A 14,968-nucleotide genomic window follows, 5' to 3' on the forward strand; every position below is an offset into this window, starting at 1 on the left:
ACTAAACTACACACCCCACACCTCAACAAATTATAGTAACCATCCTATACATTTACTATACCACCTTTTATCACTTATATACTTTTATTATCAATTAATTATAAATCATCTTTACTTTAAAAAATAAAAAAATTACATTTAAATCAACAACCCCCCCCCCCCCCCCCCCCCCCCCCCCCCCCCCCAATTTTAAGACCCCCCCCCCCCCCCCCCCCCCCCCCCCCCCCCCTAATTATGCCCCCCCACCCAGTCCAGGAGTTAGTGTCCTTCAAATTGTGATGTTTCCAAGCTCCCCACGCTGCGTTTGCCAAATTAGGCCTCCCACGGCCAAATCTGCCCAAATCGACCAACGCTGACACAGGCTGTACAGAGTGTGGACTTTTGCTGGAAATCAGTTGAAAATTCACCAAACAGCTTATTGTACTTGAAATTGTGATGTCTCCAAGCTCCCCACGCTTCGTTTGCCAAATAAGGCCTCCCACGGCGGCCAGATCTGCCCAAGTCGACCAACGCTGAGAAAGGCTCTACAGAGTGTGGACTTTTGCTGGAAATCAGTTGAAAATTCACCAAACAGCTTATTGTACTTCAAATTGTGATGTCTCCAAGCTCCCCAAGCTGCGTTTGCCAAATTAGGCCTCCCACGACTAGATCTGCCCAAATCGACCAACGCTGACACAGGCTGTACAGAGTGTGGACTTTTGCTGGAAATCAGTTGAAAATTCACCAAACAGCTTATTTTACTTCACATTGTGATGTCTCCAAGCTCCCATTGGCGTCCCAGGCTGCGTTTGCCAAACTGAGCGTTTCTCGGCCAGATCTGCCCAAATCGACCAACACTGACACAGGCTGTACAGAGTGTGGACTTTTGCTGGAAATCAGTTGAAAATTCACCAAACAGCTTATTTTACTTCAAATTGTCATGTCTCCAAGCTCCCCACGCTGCGTTTGCCAAATTAGGATTCCCACGGCCAGATCTGCCCAAATCGACCAACGCTGACACAGGCTGTACAGAGTGTGGACTTTTGCTGGAAATCAGTTGAAAATTCACCAAACAGCTTATTGTACTTCAAATTGTGATGACTCCAAGCTCCCATTGGCGTCCCAGGCTGCGTTTGCCAAACTGAGCGTTTCTCGGCCAGATCTGCCCAAATCCACCAACACTGACACAGGCTGTACAGAGTATGGACTTTTGCTGGAAATCATTTGAAAATTCCCCAAACAGCTTCAAATTGTCATGTTTCCAAGCTCCCCACACTGCGTTTAACAAATTAGGCCTCCAACGACCAGATCTGCGCAAATCGACAAACGCTGACACAGGCTGTACAGAGTGTGGACTTTTGCTGGAAATCAGTTGAAAATTCACCAAACAGCTTATTGTACTTCAAATTGTGATGTCTCCAACCTCCCCACCCTGCGTTTGCCAAACTGAGCGTTTCTCGGCCAGATCTGCCCAAATCGACCAACACTGACACAGGATGTACAGAGTGAGGACTTTTGCTGGAAATCATTTGAAAATTCACCAAACAGCTTATTGTCCTTCAAATTGTGATGTTTCCAAGCTCCCCACGCTGCGTTTGCCAAATTAGGCCTCCCACGGCCAAATCTGCCCAAATCGACCAACGCTGACACAGGCTGTACAGAGTGTGGACTTTTGCTGGAAAAAAGTTGAAAATTCACCAAACAGCTTATTGTACTTCAAATTGTGATGTCTCCAAGCTCCCCACGCTTCGTTTGCCAAATAAGGCCTCCCACGGCGGCCAGATCTGCCCAAGTCGACCAATGCTGAGAAAGGCTGTACAGAGTGTGGACTTTTGCTGGAAATCAGTTTAAAATTCACCAAACAGCTTATTGTACTTCAAATTGTGATGTCTCCAAGCTCCCCAAGCTGCGTTTGCCAAATTAGGCCTCCCACGACTAGATCTGCCCAAATCGACCAACGCTGAGACAGGCTGTACAGAGTGTGGACTTTTGTTGGAAATCAGTTGAAAATTCACCAAACAGCTTATTGTACTTCAAATTGTCATGTCTCCAAGCTCCCCACGCTGCGTTTGCCAAATTAGGATTCCCACGGCCAGATCTGCCCAAATCGACCAACGCTGACACAGGCTGTACAGAGTGTGGACTTTTGCTGGAAATCAGTTGAAAATTCACCAAACAGCTTATTTTACTTCACATTGTGATGTCTCCAAGCTCCCATTGGCGTCCCAGGCTGCGTTTGCCAAACTGAGCGTTTCTCGGCCAGATCTGCCCAAATCCACCAACACTGACACAGGCTGTACAGAGTGTGGACTTTTGCTGGAAATCATTAGAAAATTCACCAAACAGCTTCAAATTGTCATGTCTCCAAGCTCCCCACGCTGCGTTTAACAAATTAGGCCTCCCACGACCAGATCTGCGCAAATCGACAAACGCTGACACAGGCTGTACAGAGTGTGGACTTTTGCTGGAAATCATTGAAAATTCACCAAACAGCTCATTGTACTTCAAATTGTGATGTCTCCAACCTCCCCACCCTGCGTTTGCCAAACTGAGCGTTTCTCGGCCAGATCTGCCCAAATCGACCAACACTGACACAGGATGTACAGAGTGAGGACTTTTGCTGGAAATCATTTGAAAATTCACCAAACAGCTTATTGTCCTTCAAATTGTGATGTTTCCAAGCTCCCCACGCTGCGTTTGCCAAATTAGGCCTCCCACGGCCAAATCTGCCCAAATCGACCAACGCTGACACAGGCTGTACAGAGTGTGGACTTTTGCTGGAAATCAGTTGAAAATTCACCAAACAGCTTATTGTACTTGAAATTGTGATGTCTCCAAGCTCCCATGGGCGTCCCACGCTGCGTTTGCCAAACTGAGCGTTTCTCGGCCAGATCTGCCCGAATCGACCAACGCTGACACAGGCTGTACAGAGTGTGGACTTTTGCTGGAAATCAGTTGAAAATTCACCAAACAGCTTATTTTACTTCAAATTGTGATGTCTCCAAGCTCCCCACGCTGCCTTTGCCAAATTAGGCCTCCCACGACTAGATCTGCCCGCATCGACCAACGCTGAGACAGGCTGTACAGAGTGTGGACTTTTGCTGGAAATCAGTTGAAAATTCACCAAACAGCTTATTTTACTTCAAATTGTGATATCTCCAAGCTCCCCACGCTGCGTTTGCCAAATTAGGCCTCCCACAGCCAAATCTGCCCAAATCGACCAACGCTGAGAAAGGCTCTACAGAGTGTGGACTTTTGCTTGAAATGAGTTGGAAATGCACCAAACAGCTTATTGTACTTCAAATCGTGCCCACGCTGCGTTTGCCAAATTAGGCCTCCCACGGCCAGATCTGCCCAAATCGACCAACGCTGAGAAAGGCTCTACAGAGTGTGGACTTTTGCTTGAAATGAGTTGGAAATGCACCAAACAGCTTATTGTACTTCAAATTGTCATGTCTCCAAGCTCCCCACACTGCGTTTGCCAAACTGAGCGTTTCTCGGCCAGATCTGCCCAAATCGACCAACATTGAGACAGACTGTACAGAGTGTGGACTTTTGCTGGAAATCATTTGAAAATTCACCAAACAGCTTATTGTACTTCAAATTGTCATGTTTCCAAGCTCCCAGGCTGCATTTGCCAAATTAGGACTCCCACGGCCAGATCTGCCCAAATCGACCAACGCTGACACAGGCTGTACAGAGTGTGGACTTTTGCTGGAAATCAGTTGACAATTCACCAAACAGCTTATTTTTCTTCAAATTGTGATATCTCCAAGCTCCCATTGGACTCCCAGGCTGCGTTTGCCAAACTGAGCGTTTCTCGGCCAGATCTGCCCAAATCGACCAACACTGACACAGTGTGGACTTTTCCTGGAAATCATTTGAAAATTCACCAACCAGCTTATTGTACTTCAAATTGTTATGTCTCCAAGCTCCCCACCCTGCGTTTGCCAAACTGAGCGTTTCTCGGCCAGATCTGCCCAAATCGACCAACACTGACACAGGCTGTACAGAGTGTGGACTTTTGCTGGAAATCATTTGAAAATTCACCAAACAGCTTCATATTGTCAAGTCTCCAAGCGCCCCACGCCTGCGTTTTGCCAAATTAGGACTCCCACGGACCGATCTGCCCAAATCGACCAACGCTGACACAGGCTGTACAGAGTGTGGACTTTTGCTGGAAATCATTTGAAAATTCACCAAACACCTTATTGTACTTCAAATTGTGATGTCTCCAAGCTCCCCACGCTTCGTTTGCCAAATTAGGCCTCCCACGACTAGATCTGCCCACATCGACCAACGCTGAGACAGGCTGTACAGAGTGTGGACTTTTGCTGGAAATCAGTTGAAAATTCACCAAACAGCTTATTGTACTTCAAATTGTGATGTCTCCAACCTCCCCACCCTGCGTTTGCCAAACTGAGCGTTTCTCGGCCAGATCTGCCCAAATCGACCAACACTGACACAGGATGTACAGGGTGTGGACTTTTGTTGGAAATCATTTGAAAATTCACCAAACAGCTTATTGTCCTTCAAATTGTGATGTTTCCAAGCTCCCCACGCTGCGTTTGCCAAATTAGGCCTCCCACGGCCAAATCTGCCCAAATCGACCAACGCTGACACAGGCTGTACAGAGTGTGGACTTTTGCTGGAAATCAGTTGAAAATTCACCAAACAGCTTATTTTACTTCAAATTGTGATGTCTCCAAGCTCCCCACGCTGCTTTTGCCAAATTAGGCCTCCCACGACCAGATCTGCCCAAATCGACCAATGCTGAGAAAGGCTCTACAGAGTGTGGACTTTTGCTGGAAATCAGTTGAAAATTCACCAAACAGCTTATTTTACTTCAAATCGTGCCCACGCTCCGTTTGCCAAATTAGGCCTCCCACGGCCAGATCTGCCCAAATCGACCAATGCTGACACAGGCTGTACAGAGTGTGGACTTTTGCTGGAAATCAGTTGAAAATTCACCAAACAGCTTATTGTACTTCAAATTGTCATGTCTCCAAGCTCCCCACGCTGCGTTTGCCAAACTGAGCGTTTCTCGGCCAGATCTGCCCGAATCGATCAACACTGACACAGGCTGTACAGAGTGTGGACTTTTGCTGGAAATCAGTTGAAAATTCACCAAACAGCTTATTGTACTTCAAATTGTCATGTTTCCAAGCTCCCAGGCTGCATTTGCCAAATTAGGACTCCCACGGCCAGATCTGCCCAAATCGACCAACGCTGACACAGGCTGTACAGAGTGTGGACTTTTGCTGGAAATCAGTTGACAATTCACCAAACAGCTTATTTTTCTTCAAATTGTGATATCTCCAAGCTCCCATTGGCCTCCCAGGCTGCGTTTGCCAAACTGAGCGTTTCTCGGCCAGATCTGCCCAAATCGACCAACACTGACACAGTGTGGACTTTTCCTGGAAATCATTTGAAAATTCACCAACCAGCTTATTGTACTTCAAATTGTTATGTCTCCAAGCTCCCCACCCTGCGTTTGCCAAACTGAGCGTTTCTCGGCCAGATCTGCCCAAATCGACCAACACTGACACAGGCTGTACAGAGTGTGGACTTTTGCTGGAAATCATTTGAAAATTCACCAAACAGCTTCATATTGTCAAGTCTCCAAGCGCCCCACGCTGCGTTTGCCAAATTAGGACTCCCACGACCGGATCTGCCCAAATCGACCAACGCTGACACAGGCTGTACAGAGTGTGGACTTTTGCTGGAAATCAGTTGAAAATTCACCAAACAGCTTATTGTACTTCAAATTGTCATGTTTCCAAGCTCCCAGGCTGCATTTGCCAAATTAGGACTCCCACGGCCAGATCTGCCCAAATCGACCAACGCTGACACAGGCTGTACAGAGTGTGGACTTTTGCTGGAAATCAGTTGACAATTCACCAAACAGCTTATTTTTCTTCAAATTGTGATATCTCCAAGCTCCCATTGGCCTCCCAGGCTGCGTTTGCCAAACTGAGCGTTTCTCGGCCAGATCTGCCCAAATCGACCAACACTGACACAGTGTGGACTTTTCCTGGAAATCATTTGAAAATTCACCAAACAGCTTATTGTACTTCAAATTGTTATGTCTCCAAGCTCCGCACCCTGCGTTTGCCAAACTGAGCGTTTCTCGGCCAGATCTGCCCAAATCGACCAACACTGACACAGGCTTTACAGAGTGTGGACTTTTGCTGGAAATCAGTTGAAAATTCACCAAACAGCTTATTGTACTTCAAATTGTGATGTCTCCAAGTTCCCCACCCTGCTTTTGCCAAACTGAGCGTTTCTCGGCCAGATCTGCCCAAATCGAACTACACTGACACAGGATGGACAGAGTGTGGAGTTTTGCTGGAAATCATTTGAAAATTCACCAAACAGCTTCATATTGTCAAGTCTCCAAGCGCCCCACGCTGCGTTTGCCAAATTAGGACTCCCACGACCGGATCTGCCAAAATCGACCAACGCTGACACAGGCTGTACAGAGTGTGGACTTTTGCTGGAAATCAGTTGAAAATTCACCAAACAGCTTGTTGTACTTCAAATTGTCATGTCTCCAAGCTCCCCATGCTGTGTTTCCCAAATTAGGCCTCCCACGGCCAGATCTGCCCAAATCGACCAACGCTGACACAGGCTGTACAGAGTGTGGACTTTTGCTGTAAATCAGTTGAAAATTCACCAAACAGCTCATTGTACTTCAAACTGTAATGTTTCCAAGCTCCCATTGGCGTCCCAGGTTACGTTTGCTAAACTGAGCGTTTCTCGGCCAGATCTGCCCAAATCGACCAACACTGACAGAGGCTGTTCAGAGTGTGGACTTTTGCTGGAAATCATTAGAAAATTCACCAAACAGCTTCAAATTGTGATGTCTCCAAGCTCCCATTGGCGTCCCAGGCTGCGTTTACCAAACTGAGCGTTTCTCGGCCAGATCTGCCCAAATCGACCAACACAGGCTGTACAGGCTGTACAGAGTGTGGACTTTTGCTGGAAATCAGTTGAAAATTCACCAAACAGCTTATTTTACTTCAAATTGTGCTGTCTCCAAGCTCCCCACGCTGCTTTTGCCAAATTAGGCCTCCCACGGCCAGATCTGTCTCTTTCAACTGATTTCCAGCAAAAGTCCACACTCTGTACAGCCTGTGTCAGCGTTGGTCGATTTTGGCAGATCTGGCCGAGAAACGCTCAGTTTGGCAAACGCAGCGTGGGACGCACATGGGAGCTTGGAGACATCACAATTTGAAGTAAAATAAGCTGTTTGGTGAATTTTCAACTGATTTCCAGCAAAAGTCCACTCTGTACAGCCTGTGTCTTTGTTGGTCGATTTGCGCAGATCTGGCCGTGGGAGGCCTAATTTGGCAAACGCAGCGCGGGGAGCTTGGAAACATCACAATTTGAAGTAAAATAAGCTGTTTGGTGAATTTTCAACTGATTTCCAGCAAAAGTCCACACAGCCTCTGTCACCGTTGGTCGATTTGGGCAGATCTGGCCGAGAAACGCTCAGTTTGGCATACGCAGTGTGGGACGCCCATGGGAGCTTGGAGACATCACAATTTGAAGTAAAATAAGCTGTTTGGTGAATTTTCAACTGATTTCCAGCAAAAGCCCACACTCTGTACAGCCTGTGTCAGTGTTGGTCGATTTTGGCAGATCTGGCCGTGGGAGGCCTAATTTGGCAAACGCAGCGTGGGGAGCTTGGAGACATAACAAATTGAAGTAGAATAAGCTGTTTGGTGAATTTTCAACTGATTTCCAGCAAAAGTCCACACTCTATACAGCCTGTGTCAGCGTTGGTCGATTTGGGCAGATCTGGCCTAGAAACGCTCAGTTTGGCAAACGCAGCGTGGGGAGCTTGGAGACATCACAATTTGAAGTAAAATAAGGAGTTTGGTGAATTTTCAACTGATTTCCAGCAAAGGTCCACTCTGTACAGCGTGTGTCTGCGTTGGTCGATTTCGGCAGATCTGGTCGAGAAACGCTCAGTTTGGCAAACGCAGCGTGGGAGGCCCATGGGAGATTAGAAACATCACAATTTGAAGTAAAATAAGCTGTTTGGTGAATTTTCAACTGATTTCCAGCAAAAGTCCACACTCTATACAGCCTGTGTCAGCGTTGGTCGATTTGGGCAGATCTGGCCGTGGGAGGCCTAATTTGGCAAACGCAGCGTGGGGAGCTTGGAGACATCACAATTTGAAGTAAAATAAGCTGTTTGGTGAATTTTCAACTGATTTCAAGCAAAAGTCCACACTCTGTACAGCCTGTGTCAGCGTTGGTCGATTTGGGCAGATCTGGCCGAGAAACGCTCAGTTTGGCAAACGCAGCGTGGGAGGCCCATGGGAGCTTGGAGACATCACAATTTGAAGTAGAATAAGCTGTTTGGTGAATTTTCAACTGATTTCCAGCAAAAGTCCACACTCTGTACAGCCTGTGTCTGTGTTGGTCGATTTTGGCAGATCTGGCCTTGGGAGGCCTAATTTGGCAAACGCGGCGAGAGGAGATTAGAAACATCACAATTTGAAGTAAAATAAGCTGTTTGGTGAATTTTCAACTGATTTCCAGCAAAAGTCCACACTCTGCACAGCCTGTGTCTGTGTTGGTCGATTTTGGCAGATCTGGCCTTGGGAGGCCTAATTTGGCAAACGCAGCGAGAGGAGATTAGAAACATCACAATTTGAAGTAAAATAAGCTGTTTGGTGAATTTTCAACTGATTTCAAGCAAAAGTCCACACTCTGTACAGCCTGTGTCAGCGTTGGTCGATTTGGTCAGATCTGGCCGAGAAACGTTCAGTTTGGCAAACGCAGCGTGGGACGCCCATGGGAGCTTGGAGACATCACACTTTGAAGTAAAATAAGCAGTTTGGTGAATTTTCAACTGATTTCCAGCAAAAGTCCACACTCTGTACAGCCTGTGTCAGCGTTGGTCGATTTGGGCAGATCTGGCCGTGGGAGGCCTAATTTGGCAAACGCAGCGTGGGGAGCTTGGAGACAGCACAATTTGAAGTAAAATAAGCTGTTTGGTGAATTTTCAACTGATTTCCAGCAAAAGTCCACACTCTGTACAGCCTGTGTCTGCGTTGGTTGATTTGGGCAGATCTGGCCGAGAAACGCTCAGTTTGGCAAACGCAGCGTGGGGAGCTTGGAGACATGACAATTTGAAGTACAATAAGCTGTTTGGTGAATTTTCAACTGATTTCCAACAAAAGTCCACACTGTACAGCCTGTGTCATCGTTGGTCGATTTAGGCAGATCTGGCCGTGGGAGGCCTAATTTGGCAAACGCAGCGAGAGGAGATTAGAAACATCACAATTTGAAGTAAAATAAGCTGTTTGGTGAATTTTCAACTGATTTCAAGCAAAAGTCCACACTCTGTACAGCCTGTGTCTGTGTTGGTCGATTTGGGCAGATCTGGCCGTGGGAGGCCTAATTTGGCAAACGCAGCGAGAGGAGATTAGAAACATCACAATTTGAAGTAAAATAAGCTGTTTGGTGAATTTTCAACTGATTTCCAGCAAAAGTCCACACTCTGTACAGCCTGTGTCAGCGTTGGTCGATTTGGGCAGATCTGGCCGTGGGAGGCCTAATTTGGCAAACGCAGCGTGGGGAGCTTGGAGACAGCACAATTTGAAGTAAAATAAGCTGTTTGGTGAATTTTCAACTGATTTCCAGCAAAAGTCCACACTCTGTACAGCCTGTGTCTGCGTTGGTTGATTTGGGCAGATCTGGTCGAGAAACGCTCAGTTTGGCAAACGCAGCGTGGGAGGCCCATGGGAGATTGGAGACATCACAATTTGAAGTAAAATAAGCTGTTTGGTGAATTTTCAACTGATTTCCAGCAAAAGTCCACACTCTGTACAGCCTGTGTCAGCGTTGGTCGATTTGGGCAGATCTGGCCGTGGGAGGCCTAATTTGGCAAACGCAGCGTGGGGAGCTTGGAGACTTCACAATTTGAAGTAAAATAAGCTTTTTGGTGAATTTTCAACTGATTTCCAGCAAAAGTCCACACTCTGTACAGCCTGTGTCAGCGTTGGTCGATTTGGGCAGATCTGGCCGAGAAACGCTCAGTTTGGCAAACGCAGCGTGGGAGGCCCATGGGAGATTGGAGACATCACAATTTGAAGTAGAATAAGCTGTTTGGTGAATTTTCAACTGATTTCCAGCAAAAGTCCACACTCTGTACAGCCTGTGTCTGTGTTGGTCGATTTTGGCAGATCTGGCCTTGGGAGGCCTAATTTGGCAAACGCAGCGAGAGGAGATTAGAAACATCACAATTTGAAGTAAAATAAGCTGTTTGGTGAATTTTCAACTGATTTCAAGCAAAAGTCCACACTCTGTACAGCCTGTGTCAGCGTTGGTCGATTTGGTCAGATCTGGCCGAGAAACGCTCAGTTTGGCAAACGCAGCGTGGGACGCCCATGGGAGCTTGGAGACATCACACTTTGAAGTAAAATAAGCAGTTTGGTGAATTTTCAACTGATTTCCAGCAAAAGTCCACACTCTGTACAGCCTGTGTCAGCGTTGGTCGATTTGGGCAGATCTGGCCGTGGGAGGCCTAATTTGGCAAACGCAGCGTGGGGAGCTTGGAGACAGCACAATTTGAAGTAAAATAAGCTGTTTGGTGAATTTTCAACTGATTTCCAGCAAAAGTCCACACTCTGTACAGCCTGTGTCTGCGTTGGTTGATTTGGGCAGATCTGGCCGAGAAACGCTCAGTTTGGCAAACGCAGCGTGGGAGGCCCATGGGAGATTGGAGACAGCACAATTTGAAGTAAAATAAGCTGTTTGGTGAATTTTCAACTGATTTCCAGCAAAAGTCCACACTCTGTACAGCCTGTGTCAGCGTTGGTCGATTTGGGCAGATCTGGCCGTGGGAGGCCTAATTTGGCAAAACGCAGCGTGGGGAGATTAGAAACATCACAATTTGAAGTAAAATAAGCTGTTTGGTGAATTTTCAACTGATTTCCAGCAAAAGTCCACACTCTGTACAGCCTGTGTCAGCGTTGGTCGATTTGGGCAGATCTGGCCGAGAAACGCTCAGTTTGGCAAACGCAGCGTGGGAGGCCCATGGGAGCTTGGAGACATCACAATTTGAAGTAGAATAAGCTGTTTGGTGAATTTTCAACTGATTTCCAGCAAAAGTCCACACTCTGTACAGCCTGTGTCTGTGTTGGTCGATTTTGGCAGATCTGGCCTTGGGAGGCCTAATTTGGCAAACGCGGCGAGAGGAGATTAGAAACATCACAATTTGAAGTAAAATAAGCTGTTTGGTGAATTTTCAACTGATTTCCAGCAAAAGTCCACACTCTGTACAGCCTGTGTCAGCGTTGGTCGATTTGGGCAGATCTGGCCGTGGGAGGCCTAATTTGGCAAACGCAGCGTGGGGAGCTTGGAGACAGCACAATTTGAAGTAAAATAAGCTGTTTGGTGAATTTTCAACTGATTTCCAGCAAAAGTCCACACTCTGTACAGCCTGTGTCTGCGTTGGTTGATTTGGGCAGATCTGGTCGAGAAACGCTCAGTTTGGCAAACGCAGCGTGGGAGGCCCATGGGAGATTGGAGACAGCACAATTTGAAGTAAAATAAGCTGTTTGGTGAATTTTCAACTGATTTCCAGCAAAAGTCCACACTCTGTACAGCCTGTGTCAGCGTTGGTCGATTTGGGCAGATCTGGCCGTGGGAGGCCTAATTTGGCAAACGCAGCGTGGGGAGCTTGGAGACTTCACAATTTGAAGTAAAATAAGCTGTTTGGTGAATTTTCAACTGATTTCCAGCAAAAGTCCACACTCTGTACAGCCTGTGTCAGCGTTGGTCGATTTGGGCAGATCTGGCCGAGAAACGCTCAGTTTGGCAAACGCAGCGTGGGAGGCCCATGGGAGATTGGAGACATCACAATTTGAAGTAGAATAAGCTGTTTGGTGAATTTTCAACTGATTTCCAGCAAAAGTCCACACTCTGTACAGCCTGTGTCTGTGTTGGTCGATTTTGGCAGATCTGGCCTTGGGAGGCCTAATTTGGCAAACGCAGCGAGAGGAGATTAGAAACATCACAATTTGAAGTAAAATAAGCTGTTTGGTGAATTTTCAACTGATTTCCAGCAAAAGTCCACACTCTGTACAGCCTGTGTCAGCGTTGGTCGATTTGGGCAGATCTGGCCGAGAAACGCTCAGTTTGGCAAACGCAGCGTGGGAGGCCCATGGGAGATTGGAGACATCACAATTTGAAGTAGAATAAGCTGTTTGGTGAATTTTCAACTGATTTCCAGCAAAAGTCCACACTCTGTACTGCCTGTGTCTGTGTTGGTCGATTTTGGCAGATCTGGCCTTGGGAGGCCTAATTTGGTAAACGCAGCGAGAGGAGATTAGAAACATCACAATTTGAAGTACAATAAGCTGTTTGGTGAATTTTCAACTGATTTCAAGCAAAAGTCCACACTCTGTACAGCCTGTGTCAGCGTTGGTCGATTTGGGCAGATCTGGCCGAGAAACGCTCAGTTTGGCAAACGCAGCGTGGGACGCCCATGGGAGCTTGGAGACATCACAATTTGAAGTAAAATAAGCTGTTTGGTGAATTTTCAACTGAATTCCAGCAAAAGTCCACACTCTATACAGCCTGTGTCACCGTTGGTCGATTTGGGCAGATCTGGCCGTGGGAGGCCTAATTTGGCAAACGCAGCGTGGGGAGCTTGGAGACATCACAATTTGAAGTAAAATAAGCTGTTTGGTGAATTTTCAACTGATTTCAAGCAAAAGTCCACACTCTATACAGCCTGTGTCAGCGTTGGTCGATTTGGGCAGATCTGGCCGAGAAACGCTCAGTTTGGCAAACGCAGCGTGGGAGGCCCATGGGAGATTGGAGACATCACAATTTGAAGTAGAATAAGCTGTTTGGTTAATTTTCAACTGATTTCCAGCAAAAGTCCACACTCTGTACAGCCTGTGTCTGTGTTGGTCGATTTTGGCAGATCTGGCCTTGGGAGGCCTAATTTGGCAAACGCAGCGAGAGGAGATTAGAAACATCACAATTTGAAGTAAAATAAGCTGTTTGGTGAATTTTCAACTGATTTCAAGCAAAAGTCCACACTCTGTACAGCCTGTGTCAGCGTTGGTCGATTTGGGTAGATCTGGCCGAGAAACGTTCAGTTTGGCAAACGCAGCGTGGGACGCCCATGGGAGCTTGGAGACATCACAATTTGAAGTAAAATAAGCAGTTTGGTGAATTTTCAACTGATTTCCAGCAAAAGTCCACACTCTATACAGCCTGTGTCAGCGTTGGTCGATTTGGGCAGATCTGGCCGTGGGAGGCCTAATTTGGCAAACGCAGCGTGGGGAGCTTGGAGACAGCACAATTTGAAGTAAAATAAGCTGTTTGGTGAATTTTCAACTGATTTCCAGCAAAAGTCCACACTCTGTACAGCCTGTGTCTGCGTTGGTTGATTTGGGCAGATCTGGTCGAGAAACGCTCAGTTTGGCAAACGCAGCGTGGGAGGCCCATGGGAGATTGGAGACATCACAATTTGAAGTAGAATAAGCTGTTTGGTGAATTTTCAACTGATTTCCAGCAAAAGTCCACACTCTGTACAGCCTGTGTCTGTGTTGGTCGATTTTGGCAGATCTGGCCTTGGGAGGCCTAATTTGGCAAACGCAGCGAGAGGAGATTAGAAACATCACAATTTGAAGTAAAATAAGCTGTTTGGTGAATTTTCAACTGATTTCAAGCAAAAGTCCACACTCTGTACAGCCTGTGTCTGCGTTGGTTGATTTGGGCAGATCTGGCCGAGAAACGCTCAGTTTGGCAAACGCAGCGTGGGACGCCCATGGGAGCTTGGAGACATCACAATTTGAAGTAGAATAAGCTGTTTGGTGAATTTTCAACTGATTTCCAGCAAAAGTCCACACTCTATACAGCCTGTGTCTGTGTTGGTCGATTTTGGCAGATCTGGCCTTGGGAGGCCTAATTTGGCAAACGCAGCGTGGGGAGCTTGGAGACATCACAATTTGAAGTAAAATAAGCTGTTTGGTGAATTTTCAACTGATTTCAAGCAAAAGTCCACACTCTGTACAGCCTGTGTCAGCGTTGGTCGATTTGGGCAGATCTGGCCGAGAAACGCTCAGTTTGGCAAACGCAGCGTGGGACGCCCATGGGAGCTTGGAGACATCACACTTTGAAGTAAAATAAGCAGTTTGGTGAATTTTCAACTGATTTCCAGCAAAAGTCCACACTCTGTACAGCCTGTGTCAGCGTTGGTCGATTTGGGCAGATCTGGCCGTGGGAGGCCTAATTTGGCAAACGCAGCGTGGGGAGCTTGGAGACAGCACAATTTGAAGTAAAATAAGCTGTTTGGTGAATTTTCAACTGATTTCCAGCAAAAGTCCACACTCTGTACAGCCTGTGTCTGCGTTGGTTGATTTGGGCAGATCTGGCCGAGAAACGCTCAGTTTGGCAAACGCAGCGTGGGAGGCCCATGGGAGATTGGAGACAGCACAATTTGAAGTAAAATAAGCTGTTTGGTGAATTTTCAACTGATTTCCAGCAAAAGTCCACACTCTGTACAGCCTGTGTCAGCGTTGGTCGATTTGGGCAGATCTGGCCGTGGGAGGCCTAATTTGGCAAACGCAGCGAGAGGAGATTAGAAACATCACAATTTGAAGTAAAATAAGCTGTTTGGTGAATTTTCAACTGATTTCCAGCAAAAGTCCACACTCTGTACAGCCTGTGTCAGCGTTGGTCGATTTGGGCAGATCTGGCCGAGAAACGCTCAGTTTGGCAAACGCAGCGTGGGAGGCCCATGGGAGCTTGGAGACATCACAATTTGAAGTAGAATAAGCTGTTTGGTGAATTTTCAACTGATTTCCAGCAAAAGTCCACACTCTGTACAGCCTGTGTCTGTGTTGGTCGATTTTGGCAGATCTGGCCTTGGGAGGCCTAATTTGGCAAACGCGGCGAGAGGAGATTAGAAACATCACAATTTGAAGTAAAATAAGCTGTTTGGTGAATTTTC

The sequence above is a fragment of the Trachurus japonicus genome, chromosome 17 (assembly GCF_045865225.1).
Source record: "Trachurus japonicus isolate A0001 chromosome 17, Traja_1.0".
In the NCBI taxonomy this organism is placed as follows: Eukaryota; Metazoa; Chordata; class Actinopteri; order Carangiformes; family Carangidae; genus Trachurus; species Trachurus japonicus.